The sequence below is a fragment of the Prionailurus bengalensis genome, chromosome B3, assembly GCF_016509475.1.
Source record: "Prionailurus bengalensis isolate Pbe53 chromosome B3, Fcat_Pben_1.1_paternal_pri, whole genome shotgun sequence".
NCBI lineage: Eukaryota > Metazoa > Chordata > Mammalia > Carnivora > Felidae > Prionailurus > Prionailurus bengalensis.
This window is the reverse complement of record NC_057355.1, coordinates 95848947-95867256: the sequence shown is the minus strand read 5'-3', so window position 1 is coordinate 95867256 and position 18310 is coordinate 95848947. Positions and strand designations below refer to the sequence as shown.

General features: G+C 34.3%; 1 protein-coding gene and 1 pseudogene across 1 annotated transcript in view; one reads left to right on the top strand and one right to left on the bottom strand.

Moving 5' to 3' along the window:
* The window catches only part of MDGA2 (MAM domain containing glycosylphosphatidylinositol anchor 2), an 858520-nt gene that overhangs the window by 522024 nt on the left and 318186 nt on the right, over positions 1-18310 (top strand). The gene's annotated exons all lie outside the window — the stretch shown is intronic.
* On the bottom strand, positions 12123-12267 carry LOC122469916 (annotated as a pseudogene).

Sequence of the window (18310 nt, the reverse complement as noted above, 5' to 3'; positions counted from 1 at the left end):
TAATGAAATAAGTATACTACATATGTATTAGCTATTACTATTACATCTTTCTAAAAGGTTTCTAAAGATGGATTAAAAAGGTAAACAGGGCTCCTTATGAAACTAAAGAAATGAAAACTTAGAGCAGAAGGTGTGTATTGACCTATAAAAATGGAGCTGTCTTGGGATACCTGGGTGGCTCAGTTGGTTAAGTGTTGGACTCTTGATTTTGCCTCATGTCATGATCTCAAGGTTTGTGAGATCAAGCCCTACATTGGGCTCTTCATAGACAGTGAAGAGCCTGCTTAGGATTCTGTCTCTTTCTCTTTGCCCCTCCTCCCTGTGTGTGTGTGTGTATATATATATGTATATATGTATATATGTATATATGTATATATGTATATATACATATATATGTATATATACGTATATATACATGTATATATATGTATATGTATATATACATATATATGTATATATACATGTATATATATGTATATGTATATATACATGTATATATATGTATTTTTTAGTGAAGTTGTCTTGATAATAACCACCAATGCTATTGTTATATATGAAATCAAGTAGAACAAAAATGTATGTTTTTAGTCTGCCTTATCAGTAAATCAGGGGCTAAGGTTAGGTAAAAAAAGTGTATTAGAAGGCCAGAAAGCTCTGTGTCAGAGCTCATAGTTGCAAGAGTAATGGAATGCTACTTTGCACTGTGTCTCTATCACTTTGGGCAGAGACCTAAAGGCTTATAGCAATTTAGAAGTTGCCAAAAACATCTGGCAAAGTGAACTACCAGACCATGCATGATGACAGTGGAAACTGCTCTCTACCTCCCTTTTAAGAGGAGTTGAATTTGGAACCTAGGGATGGAAGACAGGGATTTTATTTTATTTTATTTTATTTTATTTTATTTTATTTTATTTTATTTATTTTTTTTATTGTGAGTGCTTCATTGTTTCTCCAGGTGGATAAGAAGGTTATGCTTCTTTCTTTTCTCCAGCCAAGTGAGGAAGACTTCAAGCATTCTGTCCTAAGATCTGCAGACTTTCTCGATCTACACAAGACAGGATCCCATTTTTCTTCTCCACTCCTCCTTTAGTTATCATCATGTCTATCACCCTGAAAGAACTAGACCCTGTGGCTATGAGAGTGGAAGGGAAGAGTCAAAGATCAAAGTATACAAAGGAAGAAAGGGGGCTAAGTCAGCCCCCCACTATCTGTTATTCCATCCTAGGCTTTCAGAATATCAGGCCTGAACTAGTACACAACTGGAGGGAATGGAGAAAGCATTAGAACATTCATAATTTTTTTTAAATTATTGAACTGGACATTTTAATTACAGAAATGGGGCTGTTCCTGGGAATTACCACAGGGAACTGGAAAAGCTATGAAATGTGCCCCAAATTTCATCCAATAGCAGGAAAAGAAATAGCCTATCACATAGGCTTTAAGGGCCAGTGGAAGAAAGAATAAAGTTGATTTATGGCTCCTTCCTGTTAAGCACTTCTAATTCAATAGTCCGTTGCATATAAGCAGGAGAGTTCAACTCTGACTAACTTTAACTAACTAAATGAATGAATGAATACATACATAAAATTAAATTTTGTAGGTTTGTTTTCAGTTTCAGAAAGATTGACTGAAACACAGAGGGGCCCATCCCCCAATCCCTCCACCAGGGCTGCCATTTCTGTGGCTATGGTGCACTGAATTTCACATGTCCTGCTGTTGCCCATTCAACATGGGATGCAGGCTCTAGCACAGTTACCCCTACTGCCCAGGAAACTCAACATTGTTGCTGCTACCTCTGTCATATGACACTGAAATGGATCCTCTGTGGTTTCTACTTCTTTGTATTAATAACACCCAATTTAAAGCTTATAGTGGATGCATTCTACTCTGGCTACAAAGAGATTGGGAGATAAATTATCTAGGATTGCATTGTGGGGGGGGGAGGGGCGAAGGAGGAAATACCAAAATGTAAGGATGGAGTTCAAATGTTAGACCCTGTGTTTGGTGAGACCCAGTAATTTACCCATTTAAAAAAAAAATATTTAAAGATCCCAAATCTGAGAACCACAATATAAGAAATTCAATTTCTGAGGTCTTTAACTACTAGAATAAAAGTACAATATTACCAAAAAAGGTCTATTAAAGGAATACAAAACTGCCTTCTTATCTGAAAATGTATAAGCACATTACCAGTAGATGTTTAAAGAGCATTTAATACATTTTAACATCTCTTCCTATTTTTAAAACAAATCTCTAAATAAGAAGTAGAAAAGAAACGACTCAAATCAATAATATTCAATTTAAATTTTGCCTAAATGACAAAAAAAGAAAACTAGAATAATTTCAGTTAAAATTAGGATCTAAATATGGATGCTCTTTGTAGTTTTTTTTTTTTAATTTTTATTTAATGTTTATTTTTGAGAGAGAGAAACAGAGATAGAGCATGAACAGGGGACGCGCAGAGAGAGAGAGAGAGGGAGACACAAAATCTGAAGCAGGCTCCAGTTTCTGAGCTGTTGGCACAGAACCCAATGCGGGCCTTGAACTCATGAACTCAACTCATGACCTAGCTAAAGTCAAATGCTTAACCGACTGAGCCACACAGGTGCCCCTTTTTGCAGCTTGTTTTAGATTGTCTTTGATTTCTAGCAAATGTTCTAAGAAAATAAGATAAAATAATTTATATAAACTTAAAAAAGAAAAAACAAATTTGCTGATAAATTATACAATATAAAATACTTTAAAATATAAATAAATATATCCATATATATATATATTTACAATATAAATATAAAATACTTTTATAGATAGAGACTAGGAAAAAAGTTCTAGAGTATTTGGAAGAATATGAAAGTAATTGGATATGAGTTAATTATAAAAAATTAATAGCTATGTTTTAGGAATAAATGATGGTAATGAAAAAACACTTCATTGATAACTTAAAAAATAAAATGTTTTGGAAAAAAAAATCTTCAAAAAATGGTGTAGAATCTAAATAAAGAATGTATGAATTCATATCTAAAACTGCAATATGTGTTCTGAATTAATGGAAAAACATGCCATGTTTTTGAATGAATCCATCTAATATAAAATATGCCAATTAATAAGTGAATTTAATATAATCCCAAATAATTCCCAGAGGTCTGTTTATATGATTTCTTAAATTGAGTTAAATAAAATAATCTAGACATTAAATAAAAGACAAAAGCCTGAAAATAACCTAAGAAGTATAAAATAGAATAGCAGTGAAGGGTTGGTACAGAGTGAAGTTGTCTTTATAAAATTCAGAAGGTAAAAATATATTGTATTACATATAATAGTTTTGCATATGAATGGAAAAATTAATACAACAGAGAAGATAAACAATAAATAGATCCTAGACATGAGAATTTAATATAATAAATTTGCTGTTCAATTATTGTGATAGAATGAAATATTATATGGTGCTACTGTTACTGTATCTCCATCAGAAAGAAAAAACAATTAGACCTCTAAATTACATGATATTCAAAATTCAATTCTTTTATTTTTTTTTTTAATTTTGATTTTAGAGAGAGAGAGCAAGTGAGGGAGGGGGCGGGCAGAGGGTAAGAGAGAGAGAGAGAAAGAGAGAGAATATCAGGCAGGCTCCACTCTCAGTGTGATCCTTCAACCCTGGGATCATGACCTCAGCCAAAATCAAGAGTCAGATGCTCAACCCACTGAGCCACCCAGGCACTGCCAAAATATGATTCTTAATGGAGTAAAGACTTCATGTGCAATTGAGGGGAAAAGTGGGCATAATTTGCCATACTTTAACAACCAAAAATCCAAAAAAAAAAGATAATAATTTATGTTATATAAAAATTATGTTGTTTAGGAAAAAAGATATCAAACAAAATTCATAGAAAAATAATAATCAAAAGGTTATAATATATAATATATAAAGACATTTTAATGTTTTTGAAGTACAACTAATGGAAAGAAAAATAGACAAAGGATATGAATTGGTAGTTGATGAAAGAAAAAGTCTATGTAACCATTTACCAAATTAAAAGACTCAGAATAAGATGTAGTCATGGAAGTGCAACATAAAGTGATAATGAACTACTACCTTATACAATCATAGTGCACAAAAATTCAGAACAAAAAAAAATCTATCATAGCTGAGAGGTAGGAAAAATGATACTCATATGCGTGTCATGAAACATATATTTCTTTTGGAAAGAAACAGGACAAAAATTCAGTTAAAACTACTTACAAGTCAGTTTCATGTTTATAAGAATTATTCCCATCAAATAAAGCCATCAGTTTGAAAATACATATTCAGAGACCATTACTATGGAATTGTTCAGAGAGGCAAAAAACTGGAAATAAAATCAATGCACACAGTAGGGAAATACTTGAATAAATTACATGAATTCATGCCCAGGGATATAGTATAACTAAGATAGATAGATAGATAGATACATAGATAAAGAGCTCTACTTTGGAAGGATTTCCATGAGTAATTTTGCATGAGAAAAATATTTTTTTAAATGTGTTGTATGATTAATTTTACTGGAAAGACAAACAAAACTACACACCCAAATATGTGTGTGTGTGTGTGTCTTTGCATATATGTGCATATTTTTATATATATGAATATATGAGTCTGAACAAAAACATAGAATACCATGATATTAACATGGAGTATGTGGGGAGGTGAGGGTATGAAAGAAGAGAGTGGAGTGAGAGGCAAGCATTTAGAAGAAAAAGATTGAAACAAATACATATATATATACATATATATATAGGTGTGTGTGTATATATAGCATAGTATATACCTATAAATATTATATAATGTATATAACATGCTTATAATACATTATTTATAATGAGTATATAAATGTATATATTGTAAACACATAAATTACCATTGTGTGTGTGTATAAAATTTTAAAACTTCAGATTCTTTATTTTTCTCATTTTTCATGTGTCTCTTAGAAAATGGGCAAGGAGGAAATAAAAAAAAAATCCTGAAATAATTTTTAGAACATCTGAAAGTTCAAAAACTGTTTCTGCAGGATGATATGTAAGATCATCAGATATAATATCATCAAGCTATAAAGCATGTGGTTACATTTTTTTTTTTTTAATAATAGAAGATGAGGACCTATCTACCAATGAAAGCTCATCAGTGTACAACACAGGGAAAACTCCCAAAAGTTTGCTGGTACTGTGGTACTGATTCTCTGGAAAACACCTGGTCTGACTAAAATCAAGACCTAGACATCCTCAGACTGGCCCACTAATACCACAGGAACTAAACACTACCCACAACAGGCAAACAAACAAACAAAAAATCCACTGCGGGTGACTGGACTAAAGGAAAAAGCAACTTACCCACAACAGCAGGGCACACACATCACACATAGGAGACACCCCTGAAGTGCCAGATTCCGGTGAATAGGGGACACTGCAATGCAGGGTAATACAGGACTTCTTCTTCATAAAGCCATTATTTTCTAATGCAGGAGATGTAGCTGTCTTTCCTAATATACAGAAACAGACACAGAGAGTTAGACAAAACGAGGAGACAAAGGAATATGTCTCAAATGTAAGAACGGGACAAAATCACAGTAAGAGACCTAAGTGAAATGGAGATAAATAATATGCCTGATAAAGAATTCAGAGTAATGATCATAAATATGCTCATTAGATTTGAGAAAAGAGTGGAGGACATCAGTGAGACCTTTCAATGAGATTTAAAAAAGAACCAATCAGAGATAAAGAACACAATAAATGAAATTTAAAATACACTTGTTAGAATAAATAGTAGAGTAGAGGAAGCAGAAGAATAAATCAGGGACCTAAAGGACAGAGTAATGGAAGATAATCAAGCTGAGCAGGTGAGAGAAAAAAAAAATGGCAAAATGAGAACAGATTTAGGGAACTCAATGCCACCATAAAATGTAATAACATTCACATTATGGGGATCTCAGAAGAAGAAGAGGAAGAAAAGGGGGAAGAAAATTTATTTGAAGAAATAATAACTGAAAACTTCCTTAATCTGGAGAAGGAAACAAATCCGCATCCAGGCACAGAGATCCCCCAATAAAATTAATTCAGTTCGGTCCATATTATGACAGATAGTAATTATGACAGCAAAAAGTAATGATAAAGAGAGAATTTTAAAGGTAGAGAAAATAAAAGCATTACATACAAGGGAAACCCTGTAAAGCTATCAGCTAATTTTTCAGCAGAAACTTTTTAGGCTAGAGGGAGTGGCATGATACATTCAAAGTGCTGAAAGGAAAAAATCTGCAACCAAGAATATTCTATCCAACAAAGCTGTCATTCAGAATAGAAGGATAAGGAGTTCTGCAGATAAAAGTGAAAGGAATCCATGACCACCAAACCAGCCCTGCAAAAAATGTTAATGAGGACTCTTTGAGTGGAAAGAAAAGACCATAAGCAAGAGTAGGAAAAGTAAGAAGCAGAAAAGCAGTAAAAATAAGTATATCTGTAAAAATCAGTCAAGAGACTCACAACATAAAAAGATATAAAGTATGACACCATATACCTAAAATGTAGGGGAGAGAGGAGTAATGAATGAGTTCAAACTTAAGTGACCATCAACTTCATATAGACTGTTGTATACATAAGATGTTACATGCAAACCGAATGGTAATCACAAACGTTGTAATAGATATGCAAAAAGTAAAGGAATCCAAGTGTATCACTAAAGAAAGCCAACTATTTTTAAGAGAACATATCAAGAGAAGAAAGAAATAGAGAAAAACCAAAAAGAATCATAAAACAAGTAATAGAATAGCAATAAATAAATACCTATCAATAATTACTTTGAATGTAAATGGACTAAACACTCCAATCAAAAGACATAGGGTGACAAAATGGATAAAAAGCAAGACCCATGTATCTACTACCTTCAAGAGACTCATTTCAGACCAAAAGACACATTCACATTGAAATTGAAAGGATGGTAAAGCATTTATCATGGAAATGGATGTGAAAAGAAAGCCAGGGTAGTAATATTTATATGGCACAAAATGGACTTTGAAAGAAAGATTGTTACAAGAGATAAAGAAGGACACAGTATAATCATTAGGGGAACAAGCAAGCAAGAAGATATAACAATTATAAACGTTTTCACACCCAATATGAAGGCACCCAAACATTTAAAACAGTTAATAACAAACATAAAGAAAGTGATCCATAATACAATTGTAAGGGACTTTAATACCCCACTTACATCATTGTATAGATGTCCAGTAGAAAATCAGAAAGGAAACAGTGTCCTTGAATGACACATTGGACCGGATGACTTTTAACAGTTACATGTAGAACGTTCCATCCTAAAACAGCAGAATACACATTCTTTTCAGGTAAACAGTGAACATTGTCCTGAATAGATCACATATTAGGCCACAAAACAAGGCTTAACAAATTCAAAAAGATCAAAGTCACTCCATGCATCTGTTGTGACCACAATACTATGGAGCCAGAAATTAACTTGAAAATCTGGAAGGAGCACAAATACAGAGGCTAAATAATATGCTACTAAACAGTGAATGGGTCAACCAAGAAATCTAAAAAGAAACAAAAAATACATGGAAATAAGTGAAAGTAAAAATACAATAGTCCAAAATCTTTGGTATGCATGCTATAAATTTCTCTTAGAATTTTCTTCCAGAAAATATAAATTTATAGCAATACAAGCCTACTCCAAGAAGCAAGAAAAATCTCAAATAAACAACCTAACCTTATACCTAACAGAGCTAGAGAAAGAACAAACATAACACAAAACCAGTAGAAGGAAGCCATTAATAAATATTAGAGCAGAAAAAAAATGATAAGAAACTAAAAACAAAACAAAACAAATAAAACAGTTTTACTTAAAAAGTAAAACAGATCAGTGAAACCAGGAGCTAGCTGGTTCTTTGAAAATATCAACAAAATCAATAACATTTAGCCAGATCTGGGGTGGGGGGGGGGGGAGGGTTGGAAAGGACTCAAATTAAATGAAATCAGGAATAAAAGGGGGGAGTTAAGTCAGTTAAGTGTCTGAGTCTTGATTTCAGATCTGGTCATAATCTCCTGGTTTTGTGAGTTCGAGCTCCACATTGGGCTCTGTGCGGACAGATCCTCTCTCTGCTTGGGATTCTCTCCCTCTTTCTCTCTCTCTGTGCCCCAATCCTACTCACACCATCTCTGTATCTCTCAAAATAAATGAGGTTAAAAAATTTTTAAACATTAATGTATTTTTAAAAAGAAATGAAAAGAAAACTGAAGAAATAAAAAGGAATGGGGCACCTGGGTGGCTCAGTCAGTTGAGTGTCCGACTTCGGCTCAGGTCATGATCTCACAGTCCGAGAGTTCGTGACCCGCGTTGGGCTCTGTGCTGACAGCTCAGAGCCTGGAGCCTGCCTCGGATTCTGTGTCTCCCTCTCTCTCTGACCCTCCCCCACTCACACTCTCTCTCTCTCTCAAAAAGTAAACATTAAAAAAACTTTTTTAAAAAGAAACTTATGATCATATCAATAAATGCCAAAAAATTTTTGACAAGGTACAACATCCATTAATGATAAAAACCCTCAACAAAGTTGGTTTACAGGGAACATACTTCAACATAATAAGGGCCATATATGAAAAACCTACAGCTAACATTGTACCCAACGGTGAAAAACTTAGTACTTTCTCTTAAGATCACAAACAAAACAAAGTAGTCCAATCTCACTAGTTTTTTTTTTAATGTTTATTCATTTATTTTAAGAGAAAGATATGGAGAAGAGGAGAGCCAGAGATAGAGAGAATCCTAAGCAGGCTCCACACTGTCAGTGCAGAACCCAAAACAGCTCAAACTCACTAACTGTGAGATCATTACCTGAGCTGAAATAAACAGTCATGAGTCAGACACTTAACCGACTGAGCCACCCAGGTACCCCCCAGTCTCACCAGTTTTATTCACTCTAGTACTGGAAATCCTAGCCACAGCATTTAGATAAGAAAAAGTAATAAAAGACATCCAAATTTCAAGGAAGAAGTAAAACTTCCACTATTTGCAGATGGCATGTTACTCTCTATACAAAACCCTAAAGGGTCCACAAAAAAATAAAAAATAAAAAATAAATAAATAAATAAATAAATAAATAGATAGATAGATAGATAAATAAATAAATAAAACAGAACTGATAAATGAACTCAGTAAGGTCACAGGATAAAAAATTAGTGTATAGAAATCCATTGAATATTTTATACGCTTATAATGAATCAACAGCAAGAGATATTAAGAAGCAAAAATGTTTATAATTAAACCAAAAGTAATAAAATAGCTGAGAATAAATGTAACCAAGGAAATGAAAGATCTATACTCTGAAAACTATATAGCAATGATGAAAAAAAATTCAAAATGACACAAATGAAAGGTGTCCCATGCTCATGGCTTAGAAGAACAAATATTGTTAAAATGTCCTACTCAAAGCAATCTACAGATTTAATGCAATCTTTATCAATATACCAACAGCATTTTTCATAGAACTAGAACAAATAATCCTAAAATTTGTATGGTATCACAAAAGGCCCTGAACAGCCAAAACAGTCTTGAAAAAGAAAAACAAAGCTGGAGGTATAAAAATTCCAGATTTCAAGTTATATAAAGTTGTAGTAATCAAAAGAGTATGGTACTGGCACAAAAATAGACATATAGATCAAATGAAACAGGATAGAAAGCCTAGAAACGAACCCACAATTATATGGTCAATTAATCTTTGACAAAGGAGGCAAGAATATGTAATGGGAAAAAGACTCTCTCTTCCACAAATGGTGTTCGGAAAACTGGACAGCTACATGCAAAAGAATGAAGAAGCTGGACCACTTTCTTACACCATAAAAAAATAAACTCAAAGTGGATTAAAGATCTAAATGTGAGACCTAAAGCCATAAAAATCCTAGGAGAGAGCTCAGGCAGTAATTTCTCTGACACTGACAGTAGTAACATTTTTTTTTTACATATATGTCTCCTGAGGTAAGGGAGAGAAAAGCAAAAATAAATTGTTAGTACAACATCAAAATAAAAAGCTTCTGCACAGTGAAGGAAACAATCAACAAAACTGTAAGACAACCTGCCGAATGTGAAGAAGATATTTGCAAATGACATATTTAATAAAGGGTAAGTTTCTAAAATATATAAAGAAGTGATACAACTCAACACCCCAAAAAACAAATATTCCACTTAAAAATGAGAATACATGAGCAGACATTTCTCCAAAGAAGAAATACAGATGGTCAAAAAACACATGAAAAAATGCTCAACATCACTCATCATCAGGGAAATGTAAATCAAAACTACAGTGAGATATCACCTCACACCCATCAGAGTGGCCAAAATAAAAACACAAGAAACAACAAGTGTTGGCAAGGATGTGGAGAAAAAAGAACCATTGTGCACTGCTGGTAGGAATGCAAAGTGGTGCAGCTACTCTGGAAAACGGTATGAAGAGTCCTCAAAAATTTAAAAATAGACCTACCTTACAGTCCAGTAATTATACTGCTGGGTATTACCCAAAAAATACAGAAACACTAATTCAAAGGGATACATACATCTCTGTGTTTATTGCAGCATTGTTTGCAATAGCCAAATTATGGAAGCAACTAACATGTCCATCAATAGATGAATGAATAAAGAATATGTTATTATATAATGTTCACACAATGTATATTCCACACACACAATGGAATATTAGCCATTAAAAAATCATGAAATTGTGCCACTTGAAACAACATGGATGCAGCTACAGAGTGTAATGCTAAGTGAAATTAAGTCAGCCAAAGAAAGATGGTTTCATTCATATGTGGAATTTAAGAAACAAAGCACATTAACAAAGGACAAAGAGAGACAAACCAAAAAACAGACTTTTAAACTATAGAGAACAAACTGGTGGTTACCAGAGGGGAGTTAGAGGGGGGAGATGGGTGAAATAGATGATTAAATAATACACTTAATCCTGATGAACACTGAGCAATGTCTAGAATTGTTGAATCACTATATTGTAAAACTGAAACTAATGTAACACTGTATGTTAACTATACTGGAATTAAAATGAAAAAACTTAACAAAAGTTGAAAAACTTTAGAAGATGCAATTTATGTGTAAGTAGATCTGTAAGAACAAAATTTCAGATAACGAGTCTAAATCTTATAGATAGCTTCACTCTTTCATAAATGTGCCATTTTGAGAACTTGGTGTCAATTACTCATTTTTTGTCCTTTTTTTTATGGGCTATCAGATAAAATTAGTTATTAGACAGAAAAAATATGTAGGGAAAGATTTGAAACTTTTCTTGTCATCAGTACTTGCACATAATTTCTCATTGATTTATCAAATGGTGCTTTTTTTATTGATACCTACAGAAAGTGCTACAAATCTTTGACATTGATGCTTTATTTATACTAAGGTAACTTGTGCTTGATTGTTGATATATCTAACAATTATTTAATAAGTTTTTCTTTTTTGTAACTTCAAGGCAACCTAATTTTATTCAGGTTAGTTAGCATTATTTATTGTTATGTATATTCATCCTATAGCTATACTACTAACATAAATTCTTACCCATTAAATGAGAAATAATATACTTGACTAGCTTTAGTGCCTCCAAGAGTATTGAGTGGTTATTTTCCTTGAGAAAACACAGTCAGATTTTTTTTATGCATAGGATTTTTAAGATTTCTAGCACTTCCCAGAGGGGAAGATGACATCCAGTGCGGTATTTAGTATGTCTGCCATCTGGGTTTTTAGATTCATTTGGTTTAATTCAAAGATTAAAGACAGAAAAATTGGACCAAATGGTGGAATAAAGCCCTGTGGAAAACATGCCTCTGCTGTGATTATTTTTGAGATTAATTGATTCTTTAACTTGTAACTATATCCCATGACTTCAGTGGCAGTTAATAACTGATTATCCATGAATATGTAGATTAATTGTGCCATTGCATGCTGGGAGATGAGTTAACTCTTTTATGTAACTAGAGTACCCCAGTTTAAGTGGAGAGTAGACTAAACAAATGCTCCCATGCTTTAGTGAATCTTACTTCAAACAGGACTATCTAATATATAAGCAATAATTTTGAATTTTTTAAGGAGAAAATCTATGCCTTCATTAAAAAAATAGGGAGGGTGTAAAAAACACTTCCAAGTTTTCTAATCTAAAAGATTGGAAGCTTGAATAAATACTTCTTAAAAACAAGGATGCACTACACTTGATCTTAGCCAAAAGGCCAAGAAACGATAAAAAACAAGGATGCACTATTGATAAATCTTAAATGATGCTGAGTTGTAAAAATCTATATAATTATACCATTAAAATAGTTCACATATTGACCATTTTTATAAAGCTCCCTATTCTTATTTTTTTCCTTATAAATTCCTAGCTCTTTTCTATTGGGACTTAAATATATATCTCTCAGCTTCAAGGAAAACAAAACAATGAAAACAGAGCAGGACTCCTATGATCAAGTGCTGTCTTATAGCTACTCCTCTAACTCGTTGTGAAAGCCAAGTTCCTTGAAGATTCATATCTATGAATCTTTCCATATTTTTACTGGCTTTCAATGCTTTAAAGCACAGGAAAATGACTATCAGTTCTATTACTCCTCTGACACAACTATGATGAAGGCTACCAGTAACCTATTTCTTGCCAAATTTCAAGTCACTTTTCAGTTCTATTTTTACCTTGATTCTTTTCACCATTTATTCTGGTTTCTAACTCTTCCATGGCAATGGATTAACCTTTTAAATTTATTTTGTTTCCCATTGATTTGTTTTGTCTCTACCCTCCTCATCACTTTTTCAGTTTTTTTTTCCTAATTCTTTCCTTCTTTTTTCCTCAATTTGGTGTTGCCCATGCTCTATCCTTGAACCTTCCCTGTCTTCATTCTGCACACTTCTTGAATGGTCTCATCCCTCACATAGCATATTGATAACTCACAAATCCGTATCTGCAACCCAGACTTCTTATTCTTCTTAATGTATAGTCTATGTGCCTTATAACTAGTAGAGCAGTAGGTACTTGACATTCGACATGATTTAAACAAAACAGGTTCTTCATCTTCCATAATCTCCTGCCTTGTCTCCTCTGGCCAGGAACGGGTTTACTTTATATTTTATTTCTGTTACTGTACCTTCTACCCAACTACCCAAGCCAAGTCCTTGTCTCACTCTCTTCTTTCTCTCAGCTATTTAATCAGTCACCCAGTTCAGTTCATGCAAGTTTCTAGGATTAAGAAAGGTAACTTATATCACCGTATATATTTTTGTTTCTTAAAATGACTTTAATTTGGCAGTTGCTGGCATGTTTATTTAGCCAAAGAGAAAATCTCTAGAAAATTATCTCAGCTAGACAGCAGTAGCTATTCTGTTTATGGGGAAAAAAACTAATTTCCCTTAGATTATTTTATGTATGGGTAGCCTTGCTAAAGATTGACATTGATCATATTAACTACAGATTAATCTTCTTTGTGTTAATACATTAGATCATTATAGAATACTTATGTCCATTATGTCAGGTTGAAGGAATACAAACATGACTAAGATATGGATCTTATATGTACATAGAGATATATATATTTTATAGAAATCCAAATTAGTTATGTCATTAAAATATATTTGAAGCAAGTATTCATATATCAAATCATATATCAGTTATTTATATTATTTCATAAATGAGAAGAATTTTGTCCTCTCTTAGATAATAAAAATCATATTCTCTTTACTTCAAAGAATATTTTGCAGTTGTCAATGAATACTATCTTTACATGTTTTAATTTCACATACTCAACCTATAAATTTAAAAGAAATTTATTTTAAAGAGAATAAATAAGTGTAGATAAAATATGTTCCATAACAGAAAATACTACAGTGTGTTTTTGCAATATCATCAAAGCCACTTAGTATGAAAACTGAATATTAAATAAATATAGAGAGAGATCTTACGTCATTTAAACTATATATAAAGATTGAAGAAAATTAGAAATGATAACTTAAAGGTCCTTGGATAAAACGTATAGCAAGTACTCCTTCTAAATCCTGGGTGTGAAAGTTGTTGACTTTCAAGTTAATCTCTCTCATGAAATTATCCTCAAATGGAAAGAGCTACATAACCCAAGGTCAAGCCTTCTCTCTAGGGAAGCCCTAACCCAGTGACTAATCAGTGTCCTTTATAAAACAACTTTTTGGGACAACTTAAAGTCCATTGCAACTCTAGAGCTCCTTCTGGATCATCTTGAGACTTTGTAGTGATGCATCACAGTTTAACTCCTCCCACTGCCTAATCTTTACTACCTTTAATTTTTTTTCAAGCCACCATAAAAATTGTTCCTAGGGGCACTCCTCAAAAGTTTCCTGAGTGCATGTCTTCATCAAAGACCGTATTTTCAAGGAGTCATTCTAGATGGTCTGAGGAAATAGACTCTAAAATAGAAGGGTACAAACATCACCCATCAGCCCACTAACTTACTGACAATGAGGACCCCATTGCTGGTAGTAGGTGGACCATTGATAGCTCTTGAATGCTGTAGTGGTGAAATTGTTAAAACCCCTGATGTTGAACAAGGATAGGTACCAGTGGAATGTAATACACTGTGAATACACTATCTCTGGCTTTTGTAGAATTCAGGGGAAAGTTATTATAAGCATGATGGAATCTGTTTCTCATGGATTCTATTTATGCAGTGGAGAAAAAGAATGCAAGGCTGAATGTAAATAATCATGAATTGGAGGTGGATGATGTGTGAGAATAAGAAGGCTTTCTTCCCACAATATAAAGAAATGTTCATCTTCTTTAGCCAGAGGTCATAAAGGCTGAAAAAAAAAGGCTTAGGATTTGCTTAAATATATAGCTGAGCTTTACAGAAACTTGAATCCTTAGCCCTGACAAGTCAGCTAAACCAGTGTCTGAACCCTGCTTGAGAACAAGTGGTACTCTGATTTGCAGGGCTGGGGGGAGGGTTGGAGTACATTTGGGTTAATGATCTCAGAAACCTTGAAACCTAGTTCTCCATAAACATTCTGGGCCTACAGAAATGGTCTGTTCCTCCTAATTAAGGGCTTTTATGTCCATCTTGCTTAAAGATGGTTCGGAAACTTCTTCCCCCTGAGGATATACCCTCACCTCCATTCCTGGCCTCCAGATCACTATATAGGGTCAGCAGATGACATCATGTGGCCACAGAAGTATGTTTACTGGTAAGCGTTGAGAGAGTATGTATGGAATTGGATTCTGAGACTGCTGGATCAAGTGGGATAGAGAATAAGATTGAATAAGTTTGGGGATAGAGAATACATAAGATCAAATGGGGATAGAGAATAACAGTTTATTTATATGATAGTATTCTCCCATGAGATAAAATTTAGCATCTCAGCAAGGATAGCAAGAGAGAGTTGCTGCTTCCAGATAGCTGTTGGAAACTTGAGGAAAGCAAGCATTCCCACTAAAAGAAGTATAAATACCAGAGCTGCTGTGCATACAGTAGAAAAAGGTGTCAAAAGACTCAGATATGTGAACATACTAAAGTGAATATACCAGTTAGAGTCCAGAAAAATCATTCACTCACTATCATCTGTATAAAGGCTTCAAGGACACCCCTAAAGCAATAAGAATGTGCTGATGACTCAGATGCAAGCATCATTGAGAAGTTCCTAGGTGTCTGTTCTCTGTAGGCAAATGTTGATAGCAAGAGATGCTAGTACAGAACTGAACTGCCTGATAGGAATGGAAATGTCAAGATCTCAAAATAATAGAATCTAAGTGGCAGTGCTTAGTTGTCACAAGCAAGGTGGGCACAGTTATTTTAATGAGGAGCTAGTTAAAATGCACCCAGGGCTCTAGACTCACAGGGGTCCTGGAGACCAACAATAAAATATAGCATTGCACAGAGCAAAATAAGTGGACAATCAACAAAGGTATTATCCAGTCTATGCTATTAAAGAAATCAGGGGTGCCTGGGTGGATCAGTGGGTTGAGCGTCTGACTCTTGGTCTCAGCTCAGGTCGTGATCTCATGGTTCGTGTGATTGAGCCCCATGTCGGGCTCCACACTGACAGCACTGGGGATTCTCTCTCTCTCCCTCAGCATCTCCCCTGTTTGCGCTCTCTCTCTCTCTCTCTCTCTCTCTCTCTCTCTCTCTCTCTCTCTTTCAAAATAAATAAACATTTAAAAAAATCAGAGGGATGATCAGGAGGCTGAATATGGTCACATAATAAACAAATAATGATTCCTTGCCTAATTGTTGCAACTGAGGTAATTTTCAGACTTTGAACTCTTTTAAGGGGAGACTAAGTCACTAGAAAGAACACTACAACACCACAAGAAGTGTATACAGTAATGATTCTCAAAATTCTTTGTTTAAAGAACCTATATCCACTTCCTTAAATAACCATTTTCTAGGAAAAGGGGACTTGTGAAACATTTTGAGGAGTGTGTTACACAGGATCTAAGTTGACTTTGATACCTGATATTCTACAGAATTATCATGCTCTTATATCATTGGAGTTGGGCATACAGGTACCAGGTAATAAATGCAGTTGTGGCCCATGGCTAGCTCACATTGGGTCAAACAATCCACAGATCCCCCTTGTTATCATTTATCTCATCTCTAATTGTGTAATTGGGATGGACATATTTTCTAGTTGGCAGAGCCTCCATATTGATTCCTTGGCTTTGGGAATAAGAGCTGTCCTAGTGAGAAGGCCAAGTTGAAGCCTCTGAAACTTCCCCATTTTTCAGGTGAGATTAATCAAATGTAATATTATATCCCAGAGGAAATACCACAGATTGATGCCATCTTTAAAATCCTAAAAGATATGCTGGTGATGGTCCACCTCACATTCTACTTACTGACAATGTTGTCTCCTGATGAAACCAGAGAGATCCCAGAGAAAGATAATGGACTACCACAAACTCATCTAAGCAGTGCCCTTATTGCAGCTTATGCCAGATAAGTTTGTTTTGCTAGAGTAGAATAACATGGACTCAGATACATACTGTGTGCCCAGTAATATACTTAATGCGGTCTGTTTCATTTCTGTTAGGAAAGATAATAATAAATAATTTGCATTCACTTGAGACAGACAATAGCATATATTGGCAGTCTTGCCCTAAAACTAAATTAACTCTCATACTCCTTTTCATAACATCGTCCAAAGAGATATAAGCATCTGGATATTCTGTTGAACTTGTTATTATTCCACTATATCAATGGGATTATGTTGATTAGTCCAGATAAACAAGAATTGCTAAATACATTGGATATCTTGGTAAGACATGCATAATCCAGAGGATTGAAATAAGCCTATGAAGATTCAGGGGCACACAGTATTAATAAAATTTTAGAGATCCAATTGTTGTATCTTACCAGGATGTTGCCTCCAAAGTAAGGCACAAATTATTGCATCTCACAATTCCCATCCTTCGGAAGGAAACACAATGCTTGCTAAGTCTCTTTGGGTTCTGAAGCATATTTCACACTTGTAAATATAATTTAAATCCATTTATCAGGTGATTTGGAAGGCTTCAACTATAGACTTCAACTGTGTCTCAAAGTAGGAAAGGGTTCTGTAGTATTCCCATGCTGTGATGTAAGTGACCCTGGTGCCTGAGTCACATAACCCAGGAAAATCGATGATATTAGATATAGCAGTGCTAGAAAAGATGTGTGGTTTACAGCAATACTCATAGGAGGATTATAAATTCAATTTCTAGGATTGTTAGTAAGATCATGCTTTCTTCAGTTGAGAATTATGCCCCTATCATAAAAATAGCTCCTAGTATGCTACTGGGCATTGGTAGAGATGGAGTGTCTGAATATGGAACACTGAATGACCATGTGGTCTGAAATTTCAATCATACGTTGGCTTTTGTCCGATCTACCAACATTAAGCCATAAAATAGTTGAGACCCATCAGTAGTTCATCATAAAATGGAAGTAGTAAATTCAGGAGGAGGCAAGGCCAGGGCCAAGGGCCCAAGTAAGCGGTACAAGGATGTGCCCCCATGGCATCTATCAGTTTTACTGGCTCCTCTTTGTCAGTCTATATCTGGCCACATAGAGGGTCACTTGTATGTTGATGGTGGAGAAAAAAGGCTAAGCTTTTGTGATAAGTCAGCTCAGTATATGTATGCAAGTCAAACACTGGACTGCTACTTCACTAGAGCCCCAACTCTGGGATGTCCCTGATAGACAGGAATGAGGAAAAATGTTCTTAATGGGTAGAACTTTGGTTTGGGTAGTGTACCTGGTCAACCACTTTGTGTGGAAAGAGATCTGTTTGAGTATG